This window comes from Ziziphus jujuba, chromosome 9 (assembly GCF_031755915.1).
Source record: "Ziziphus jujuba cultivar Dongzao chromosome 9, ASM3175591v1".
In the NCBI taxonomy this organism is placed as follows: Eukaryota; Viridiplantae; Streptophyta; class Magnoliopsida; order Rosales; family Rhamnaceae; genus Ziziphus; species Ziziphus jujuba.
The window spans coordinates 25628985-25640917 of NC_083387.1; the positions used below are offsets into that span (position 1 = coordinate 25628985).

At 29.6% G+C, this 11933-nt stretch overlaps 1 long non-coding RNA gene across 1 annotated transcript; it reads right to left on the reverse strand.

Moving 5' to 3' along the window:
• Positions 1–8742: 8742 nt before the first annotated feature.
• LOC132805369 (uncharacterized) lies at positions 8743–11655 on the reverse strand. The gene is made up of 2 exons (XR_009640750.1): positions 10607–11655; positions 8743–9091 (listed from the first exon to the last, which is right to left on the reverse strand). It is a non-coding gene; the product is annotated as an uncharacterized LOC132805369 (long non-coding RNA).
• Positions 11656–11933: the final 278 nt, after the last annotated feature.

Genomic DNA, 11933 nt, shown 5'->3' on the forward strand with positions numbered 1-11933 from the left:
ATCCTAATCCACAATACATAAATCTCAATACATGTGCTTTTATAAAAAAAAATACTTTTATAAAGTTTTTTAATTTATAATTTTTCATTTATTAAATAATATAATATAGGTAAAATTATAACTTAAAATTAAATTTAAATGGGTTGTAATAGGTATATAATCGTATCAGGTTGAAACTGACCTGTTTAATAAATAGGTCATAACGGATCAATTTCGAGTTAAACGGGTTAATCTGAAAATGACACGATTAATAATTATGTTAAATGGGTTTATCCCATTATGATCCGAACCCATTTATGATAAACCCAAACTCAATTATTCCGTGTCATTTTCGAATCCTGTTGCCTTGTTATGACCCAAATTGCCACCCCTACATATAGCCATGGCAAGAAAAAAGGAAAATAGAGTGCGATAGCTATCCTACCGACTGCGGTGCATGCTTGGGGATATATATTATTGCACATAACACATAAAAATTTAGGGCATGTTTGGCCTACAAGTTTTAAAACAGTTTTTTGTTTTGTAAAACAGAAAACTGTTTCCAAAATAAAAGATTATATGTTTGGCCATCAGTTTTCAAAAACAATTTTAGAAAGCAAATGTGGAAAACATCAAAATAATGTTTTCACTGTTTCGAAACCCATTGTTTTCACCGTCACCACTCACACCCGTTCACCTTCACCGCTCACTCCCGCTTACCTTCACCACTCTTCGAAAAGATCTCGAATCACCATTCCATGAAGATCTCGACTCTTGGATAGGTTTTCCTTCTCTTCTCTTTCTATTTTTCTTTATTTCATCGATCTAGTTTGAAATTTCTTTTATCTGTTCTTTCTCGATTAGGTTGGCCTATAACGCCTGTTATAAATGTTTGCCCATTTTCATTGTGATATTTCTGACCCATTTTGGGTTTGGAAACCAATTCACTAAAATCCATTTGGTAAAGTTTTCATTTTTTCCCCTTACTTTCCCATCAAAATTTTGTGCTTTCAATCTAGGATTCTCTATCATTTGTTTTGCCCTTGCTTGTCTGCATTTTTAATGCTTGTTTTATGTTTATGTGCAATCTCCTCTTTTGGGTATGTGAATGATTGTACGTTGTATGTGTTTTCTCCAGATTGGAAGCATAGCCTGTAATTTGTATTTTCAAGATCTACTAGAAGTGGATCTGGCTGTCTTAGTAAGTCGTACAAAGCATAGAAGTTTCTTCTTTCAAAAGTGAAGCTAAATGCTGTGAATTAATATTATGTATATATATATATATATATTTTATAGGTTCTTTGTATGAAAAAAAAAAAAAAAACTGGTACGTACAAAAAGAAAAAATGAAAATTATTTAAAGTTTTTTTTGAAAACTATTTAATCAAACATGTTTTCTGTTTTTTATGTTGAAAACTGTTTTCAAACATCAACGGTCAAACATTCCTTATTCTTGTTAAATAAGGACAAATAATTTATATTTTCATTTCTAAAAATAATGTTTTAAAAACAAAAAACATGACGAAACAAAATCTTATAATTTCAACTGTATTTCCTTTTTTTTCTTTATGGTTTAATAACACTTGGCACCCTTGAGGTTTCATTTAATTACAACCGGTTACCTTCAATGTTTCCATAATTACATTGCATATCTTGAAATTTCTTTTCATCACAACCTGATACATATATATTTCCATAATTACATTGCACACCCTCATGATTTTTTCCTTAATTACAACTAGATACTGTCATGTTGCCATAATTACATTCATCTCCCTTCTGACAAAACTTCATCCATAAAAATGTACTCTGTCTCTTATGTAGCAGTTAAAATTTTATTAATTGTCTCTTATATATATTAATTAAATGTGGATTTTGATTGATTTAAAAAATCAAGTTTCATATTAACGGTTACATACAGAAAAGAAACTTTATGAAGGTACCCGGTTATAGTTAAGGAAAAAACCTCGAGGATGTGCAATATAATTATAGAAACATAAAGGTATCCGGTTGTAATTAAGGAAAACCTCGAGGGTGTGTAATGTAAATAGGGAAACATTGAAGGTACCTAGTTGTAATTAAGGGAAACATCAATGGTGCCAAGTGTAATTAACCCTAATAATAATAAAAAGTTTTCTTCTTCTTCTTTTTTTTTTTTTGGGGGGGGGGGGGGGCTAAATCTAATCCTAGAAAAACCACAAGATTAATTATCTAAAATCTCAGGCATTGCATTCAAATCTCATCAAAAAAAGGTGTGTTTTAAGTGCACATCAATATCATCAGTAAAGCTACCACAAATGATAGGCTCCATCATCCATATAAGCAGAAAATAAAATAATAATAATAATCATAAAATGTTTCTTTTTTTCCCCCCAAAATCTAATCCTAAAAAACCCACAAGATTCAATTATCTAAAATCTCAGGCATTGCATTCAAATCTCATTCTAGTCCAAATCCATCAAAGCTGTTTTGTTGAAGATAAGAAACCATGAATATTTCATAGATTTATTTCTCGAATCTTTACAACTGACAACTAGAAAACTTAATAAAAAATTTATTGAAGATAAAGAAAAAAATTTCACAAATTCAAAATCTAAAAATTCAGCTAATCCAATAATGTCCAAATATATATACATCTCCAAGTGGCTGGTTGGAAATTGAGAAGGTGAAGGAAAGGTGGAGGTGGAGAACGACAGCTGGTGATATCGGTGGCTAGTTGGAATCTGAGAAGGCAAAGGAGAAGAGATGGAGAAAGAGAACTGGTGATATCAGTGGCTGGTTGGAAACTAAGAAGGAGAAGGAGGGGAGGAGGTGGAGAAAGAGAACTGGTGATATCGGTGCCTATTGTTGGAAAGATGAAATTATGATTTGGTTAGCAACTATGTTTCTATTTCTTTTTGTTTCAATGGGTCAACGGCTTTCTTGATTTGGAAAATCATACAGAAACTTAGTTGTACCAATAGATTATATCAATAATGCCATTGCTTTATCTTTTTTTATGTCGGTATCGTATTTAATAGGGTTAATTACACTTGGCACCCTTAAGGTTTCCCTTAATTACAACCGGTTATCTTAAATGTTTCCATAATTACATTGCACACCCTTGAAGTTTCTTTTAATTACAATTGGATATCTTTATGTTATCATAATTACATTACACACTTTCGAGGTTTTTCTTTTAATTACAACCGGATACCTTCATATTTTCATAATTACACCCGTCTCCCTTCTGACAAAATTTCATCCATAAAAATGTACTCTCTCTCTTATGTGGCAATTAAAATTTTATTAATTGTTCCTTGTATATATTAATTCAACGTGGATTTTGATTGATTTAAAAAAATATTTTTTTTTAACTTTAAAATGTTGAAGTCGAACGGATAGTAAGTACAAGAGTAACTACCAATTTTTAAGTGCACATCAATATCATCAGTAAAGCTACCACAAATGATAAGCTGCATCCTCCATATAAGCAGAAAATAATAATAATAATAATAATAATAAACTTTCTTTTTTTTTCCCCACCTAAATCTAATCCTAAAAAACCCACAAGATTCAATTATCTAAAATCTCAGGCATTGCATTCAAATATCATTCTGGTCCAAATCCATCAAAGCTATTTTCTTGAAGACAAGAAACTATGAATATTTCATAGATTTAATTCTCAAATCTTTACAACTGACAACTAGAAAACTTAATAAAAAATTTGTCGAAGATTAAGAACAAAATTTCACAAATTCAAAATCTAAAAATTCAGCTAATCGAATAATGTCCAAATATATATGTCCTCAGGTGGCTAGTTGGAATATGAGAAGGCGAAGGAGAGGTGGATGTGGAGAAAGACAGTTGGTGATATCGGTGGCTAGTTGGAAGCTGGTTGGAATCTGAGAAGGCGAAGGAGAAGGGATAGAGAAAGAGAGCTGGTGATATCAGTGGCTGGTTGGAAACTGAGAAGGCGAAGGAGAGGAGGAGGTGGAGAAAGAAAGGTGGTGATATCAGTGCCTAGGGTTAGAAAGATGAAATTATGATTTGGTTAGGAACTATGTTTCTATTTCTTTTTGTTTCAAATGGGTCGAGGGCTTTCTTGATTGGGAAAATCATACAGAAACTTAACTGTACCAACAGATGATATGAATAATGCTATTGCTTTATCTTTTTTAATATCGGTATCGTATTTAATCTGGTTAATTACATTTGGCACCCTCGAGATTTTTCTTAATTACAACCGGTTACCTTAAATGTTTCTATAATTACATTACATAACATTGAGGTTTCCTTTAATTACAACTGGATACCTTTATGTTTCCATAATTATATTGCATACCCTCGAGATTTTTCTTTTAATTACAACCGAATATCTTTATATTTCCATAATTACATCTGCCTCCTTTCTCACAAAACTTTATCCATAAAAATGTACACACACTCTTTCATGTGGCAGTTAAAATTTTATTAATTGTCACTTATATATATTAATTACACGTGAATTTTGATTTATTTAAAAAAATAATTTTTTTTAATTTGAAAAGGTTGAAGCCCAATGGATAGTAAGTATAAAAATAACTACCAATTTTTAACGGCACCCTCTAGAATGTTTAAAACATAATTTTAATATTTTCTAATTTTTTTTTTAATTTGTTTTCAAAACTTGTTTTTGAAAAGGAATGGCCAAATGTATGATATGTGCATTAGGGAGATTGATGAACTTTATGTTTTCAACAGCTACAATAGGGGTCACTCTTGTGATATTATATATTTTTATAGATTATGTCTTTCTTGGAGATTCTAGTTTGTAGCTATTTTCTTTTCCTCAAGTGTGTTTTTCGTAATTTTCTTTTTTTCTTGGTAGAACTAGTTATAGATCATATCAAATATCGTAAAGTGCAAGAAACATTTTTAAAATTCTATAGTTATGGATAACTTGCATAACTTTTAACGGTTACATACAGAAAAGAAACTTTATGAAGGTAACTGATTGTAATTAAGGGAAAAACAGCGAGGGTGTGCGGTGTAATTATGGAAACATAAAGGTATCCGGTTGTACTTAAGGAAAACCTCGAGGGTGTGCAATGTAATTATGGAAATATTGAAAGTACTCAATTGTAATTAAAGGAAACCTCGAAGGTGCCAAGTATAATTAACCCTAATCCTAAAAAACTCACAAGATTAATTATCTAAAATCTCAGACATTGCATTCAAATCTCATTCTTGTCCAAATCAATAAAAAAAGGTGTGTTTTAAGTGCACATCAATATCATTAGTAAAGCTACCACAGATGATAAGCTCCATCCTCCATATAAGTAGAAAATAAAAATAATAATAATAATAAATTTCTTGTTTTTTCCCCCCTAAATCTAATCCTAAAAAACGCACAAGATTCAATTATCTAAAATCTTAGGCATTGCATTCAAATCTCATTTTGAGAAAGTGAAGGAGATATCAGTGGCTGGTTGAAATCTAAGAAGGCGAAGGAGAGGAGGAGGTGGAGAAAGAGAGTTGGTGATATGGGTGGCTAGGGTTGGAAAGATGAAATTATGATTTGGTTAGGAACTATGTTTCTATTTCTTTTTGTTTCAAATGGGTCAAGGGCTCTCTTGATTTGGAAAATCATATAGAAACTTAGCTGTACCAATAGATGATATGAATAATGCCATTGCTTTATCTTTTTTCATGTCGGTATCGTATTTAATCGGGTTAATTATATTTGGTACCCTCGAAGTTTTCCTTAATTACAACCGGTTACCTTCAATATTTCCATAATTATATTGCACAACCTCGAGGTTTCCTTTAATTATAACCAGACACCTTCATACTTCCATAATTACATCCGCCTCCCTTCTGACAAAACTTCATCCATAAAAATGTATTCTCTCTTATGTGGCAGTTAAAATTTTATTAATTGTCCCTTATATATATTAATTAAACGTGAATTTTGATTGATTTAAAAAATAAAGTTTTTTTAATTTGAAAAGGTTGAAGCCCAATGGATAGAATGTACAAAAATAACTATCAATTTTTAACGGCATTCTCTGAAATGTTTAAAACATAATTTTTATATTTTCTTTTTCTTTTTTTTTTTTAATTTGTTTTCGAAATTTGTTTTTAAAAAGGAATGACCAAACTTGTGATATGTGCATTGGGGGGATTGGTGGACTTTATGTTTTCAATAGCTATAACAAAGGTCACCCTTGTGATATTATATATTTTTGTAAATTATGCATTTCTTGGTGATTCTAGTTTGTAGCTATTTTTTTTTTTCTTAATTTTTTTTCTTAATTTTCTTTTTTCTTGATAGAACTGGTTATATATCATATTAAATATCGTAAAGTGTAAAAAATATTTTTAAAATTTTATAATCATGGATAGTCTGCGTAACTTGTAACTGTTCCATACTAAAAAAAAATTTATAAAAATATCCGGTTATAATTAAATAAAAAATATCAAAAATGTATAATGTAATTATAAAAATATAAAAATATCAAATTGTAATTAAACAAAATCTCAAAAATATCCAATATAAATATATAAATATAAAAATATTAAAAGTACGGATTGTAATTAAAGAAATCTAAAAAATATCAACTGTAATTAATTTTTTTTTGTTTTTTTCCTTTAATTATTTTTTGACCGCGATTTGACAGGAGACGGAATGGTAGAAACATTTAATCTAAATTATATTACGTAGGAAAAAATAAATAAGAGTACACTAACTTAAATTGGGAAATTCACCACCAAAAAATACACCCATATACTTGAGAAAGCACTAACTTAAAAAACACAAAAAAAAAAAAAAAAATCAACTCAATTGCTTCATTGATGCAGGACCTTCATCAACCACAAAATGATGTATCTGACGTTCAACAACGGAAATCGTTTTTTTTTTCAAAAAAAAAAAAAAAAATTTACTTTATTGATCAACTGGTTTTAAGCAGTGATCTGATGTAATATGTATTTATAGTTAATTATTTGATAAGTACGTACCCAAGTTTTAGTCATTAATCAAACTCAACTTTAATCACTGATTAATAATTCTCTCCAAAAATTGTGCTTTATTTTTATTCAAAAATGTTTTTTTTTTTGTTCCTTATGTTGGAAAAAAAAAACAAAAGGTAGACAAACAGTATGTTATAGGCCATTCTTAGTCTTTAACTTATTAATTACAACAATTTGTCAGTCTGATCATGCTGGAGAATGATTAATTACAACAATTTGTCAGTCTGATCATGCTGGAGAATGATGTTTTCGAAAATTGATCTGCAAATTGTACATGTTCAGATTATAAATTATTTTTCCATAGTATATTTTAAACTCCAAACAAAGGTTAAATCGAAGTTTGGGGGATCTACTAAACAAAAACAAAACAAAACAACAAGCTTTATAATATCAATTTTCTTATACTCATATCATATTTTATTATGGATCTCTTTTCTTTATAAATATATTTCAACCAATTGTCCTTCTTCTTCTTTTTTTGCTTTTTTTTATTTTTTTTCTGTATAAATTACACACTACGTGGTAAATGCATAATTAAGGATTGTTGAGAAGTTTAGAAAACAGTCTATATCTAAATGAGGACGCCAATTTAAATTATAATCACATTGCAAATAATTAAATTAATTTCCATAGATCCACAATCTGGGTGGTCCCCTTAACTTCACCCCAAAAAATAAATAAATAAATAAATAAAAATAAAAACTTATTCTTTTTATTTATTTATTTATTTTTTGAAGTATGGGATATAATGTCAGTTTTTTTATTATTATTTCTAATTCTCTAATATATGTATGTAATTTGGGATTTCTCGAAATTGAATTGTAAAATTTATCCAATTAAAATGTGTATGAAATTAATTTCTCTTTGTTAATTTATCAAAGGTATATTAGAAAAATAAGCATAGACGATTGTATAATTTATAATTTTTTTCAAATAATTTTGTAAGTAGTAATAGAGTAACTACAACAAAAATAGCATTTAACAACATTCTATTTGCATGCTGTCTATCAAATGCCGTTGAAAATCCCTAGTCCTAACAATAATAGATGCTTCTTGTTGTTTCCTTTTAACAACACCTTCATGAATGTTGTTAAAAAGTCTCTTAAGTTTTAGCAACATTTACCACATGTTATTTCATTTTAACAACTTCTATCTGAATATTGTTGGAAAAGCCAAAGATTTTCAACCCCATTCACTGTCTGTAGTCATTATGATATTGAAAGTCCCATAATCTGAATTCTAAAAATCCTGAATTTGAATATTAGCACCTAAACTGCTCAAACATCAATGTTACTCTTTCATAGATTCAACCATCGTGGTCCAAACTATTGCACCTATTCCATCATATGTAAATCAACAACAAATAAAAAGTCTCATTTTCACATCACAAAATCTAAATTCCCCAACAACTAGCACACATAGCAAAGCTACAAAGTCACTTGTGAGGTAGTGCTATGAAGATGCTCAGATATTGGACCTTAGTGAGCTATTGGTCCATTCTGCCAACTGTCCAATTGTCCTACATTCTGCCCCTGCTTTTGCTGCCCTATGTATTGAAACAGATTTCCTGAATTATTTTTTTTAAAAGGCTTTTTCAGACTAATTAGTTCTCTTCTACACTCCTCAAGTTGAAAAATATCAAACTCAATTAAACATCACATTCGAAAGTCCATTTGTCCTACAAATATCCACTTCCAGTACTAGTGCATTTGCGAGTCATCAGATGCATGCAGAACACAAAAAAGGTATGAAGAGGTAGATAAAAAAGAGTGAAACAAAATAAGAGTCGGCAGAACACACTGCACACTAAATATATTGAGATTTACCAGATATACCAAACATTCTCTTGAAAAGATGGGACACGAGAACATGCCATGGCGTACAGCATGATATGACTACAACATGTAAAAAATAGTGACCACACTATACATAACAGATTTAGTCATAAAATTATAAATGGATCAGTAAATTGCACTTCACTAGTAATTAATTGTTAATGGAACTTAATATAATACTGGAAAATATAGACACTAGATAAATTTTGGTACAGAAGATTGACAGACAAATCATCCAACGGAAGGCATCGATTTTATCATTGAATTTAATCTTTTGCAAATTCCTGTAGAAAGACATGTGCACGTTTCTTACAATGCAGTGAGGCTTGAGTTCTTTGAGAAACTCTTAGGCAAATTGTCTGTTATTGAGTAAAATCAGAGAACATATCTAAGTAACTGGAAACAAAGTGATTCTAAATGGTACATACAGCTCTATCAATATAGGCAGCTGTTGAAATGACCGCTCAATTGTCCACTTAACTGATTATTACCAAGATTACCGCTCCCATTATACAAAATCCCCGAGAAATAATACATAAACTGCTTATATCAAATGTTATGCCAAATTAGTTAATTTTTTGCTTACAAGTACTCAAGATTTGTCATCTGAGAAATTGAATAAAGGCACATTATTGGTGAAGTTCTATTAAAGAACTTTGAATATAAATTTAACATTTAAAACAAATGATGACTTCATGTACATCGTTTACAGATATTGTAAACTGGTTTTTTTGTTTAAATTACTGTACTATGACCAATATATACATGCATCATCTTCAGGTTAAGCTACTAAAACGTAGGAAACTTAAAATACTTATTTTAATAAACTATGCCTCACAGGTGAAACGAAGATGTCAAGCTTGAAAGCTGGCAACATATTGATCCAGAGAGTCCAAGGTTATATACATATATATATATATATATATATGTATATATATAACCTTGGATCACCAGCACTTGATTTCCAATTGCTTAGCTTGGAAGGAGAGTTTAAGCTAGTGTATATATCATTAAAGGCAAGATAGCATATCTAAATTAACTAACAAGATCCTTCTGTAAAGTTGATTAATTAAGAGTACCTTCACACAAACAATCATCCAAATTCTTGTTATAACTTTTTCATTTCTTCTTTACGATCTATTTTCTCATTTTTTTTTTTTTTCTCTCTTAACTTCCATTTTGTCGTAAGCAAAACTCAATCTCACATTTCTCTTTTTTATTTTTATTTTTTGTTTTCTCTTTTGATATATTTTTCATGCAGCAGTAAACAAAAGTACAGTAAAATTGTTCATAACACAAAATTTCATATTTTCCAACTATTTCCATAAGAGGAAAAAAAAATGATATATACATACAGCTAAAATATCCAATGTTTTCCCTTTCACTTACTCTGAACTCAAATTGAGCCACTATATACCCATAATACAAGATTATACATACAAATCAAAGGAGACAACTCAGCAGACCAAAATCAGATTATACCACCATATGTGAACGATTATACATACAAATCAAAATGAACCGCTTTACAGCACGATTACATATCCAAATCAGAGAATGTGAAATAACTAAAGCATAATCATTACCTGATAAAAATTTTAAAAAAATTAATTAATTCAAATTATAGAAATATATATATATATATATATATATAGAGAGAGAGAGAGAGAGAGAGAGATTCTACAGATCCTATGAAGAATTCTCCGAAGTTCCAGAAGATTTTTGACAAATACAAATAGAAAAGCAATTGAAGGGCGAGAAAATAGATCCTAAAAGCGAGTGACAGTTAGTGAGATTACCTAAGAGCGAGAGAGAGGGGCCTTGCCGAAGAAAGGCGATGAACACCATTGAAAGCCGATGAAGCACCGTATGGGCGTAGAGAGAGATTTGATTTGAAAAGGGGATTAGGGCTGGAATATAATAACTTGTTGAAAGAGATAAAATGTTTTATAAAACCTTGTAGTTTATTTTCCCCCTTCACCCGAGTTTAAAAAAAAAAAGAATTCTTAATTGAAAATATTTATATTCTAAAAATAAACTCAAAATGTTTTCCTATTTCACTCGTGTTTTTAAAAATAAACTACAAGAGAAAAAATTTAATAAACTCAAAAATACTTAATTGAATATATATATATATATATATAGGTTTTAAACTCAAAATATTTTCCTTTTCACTCATGTTTTTAATTTTACTAATAATTTTAAAGTATAAGTGAAATTTTTGTAAGAAAATTAAACAGAACGGTCCTGTTTCAATTCTGATCGCACCTATGGCCCTACAAACTGAAAGCAGCGTCCCTCCTTCACCCAGGAAAACAGAGAAGCTAGAAGAGAAGAAGTGAAGAACATCCCACCAACTACACCTTTTAACAAAAAATAAAATAAAATAAATATAAAAGCACATAAAGGATTCAAAAGAGGATATTAAATCTTTTGAAGCCCTTTTTGGCTGGCTGCTCTCTCTGGTACTTTTTTTTTCATTTTTTTGTATACTTGGCTTTGAGGCTGTTGCCTGGTTGGGTTTTGCAAAGTCTGATTTTTTTCCCCCATTAGCATAGAGTACTTGAAAGCGAGTTTTATGAAAATATATCACATTGTTCCATAACCTTTTGTTATTTAAAAGAAAAAAAAAAGAAAAAATCTAAGTTTGTGAATAACACGTAGCTGATTTAAGCTTTTTCGTTTTTTCAAGATGCATTTTACTGCATTTCAGATATTGGGGTATGCTTCTAAAGTTTGCAAAAGTGAATTTTTAAAGACAATTTCTTAGTTTATTTTATTCATTTATTGTTGCAGTTATGCAAATGTTCATGTGGAAATTAAAAATCAAGGGGAGGATGACTTTATAAGCTAGAAATATGTGGTGATCATCGAGTGCAGGAGTTCTGAAAGTGCAAAGTTTTAAAATATATGATACTAATTGGGCTACAGTTTATACTAGTTAAATTAATATTTCTTCCAAAAATAAAAGTTGATGGGATTTTTATTATTACTAGTTTTTATATATTTTTATTTCTAATACTCCTTTCTCTTCCCTCACATATGCTCATTTATCTTGGATATTAGATGAAGCTATTAAGTTTTGAATTTAAAATTTTTTGAATTTTGATGAATATAATACTAAGT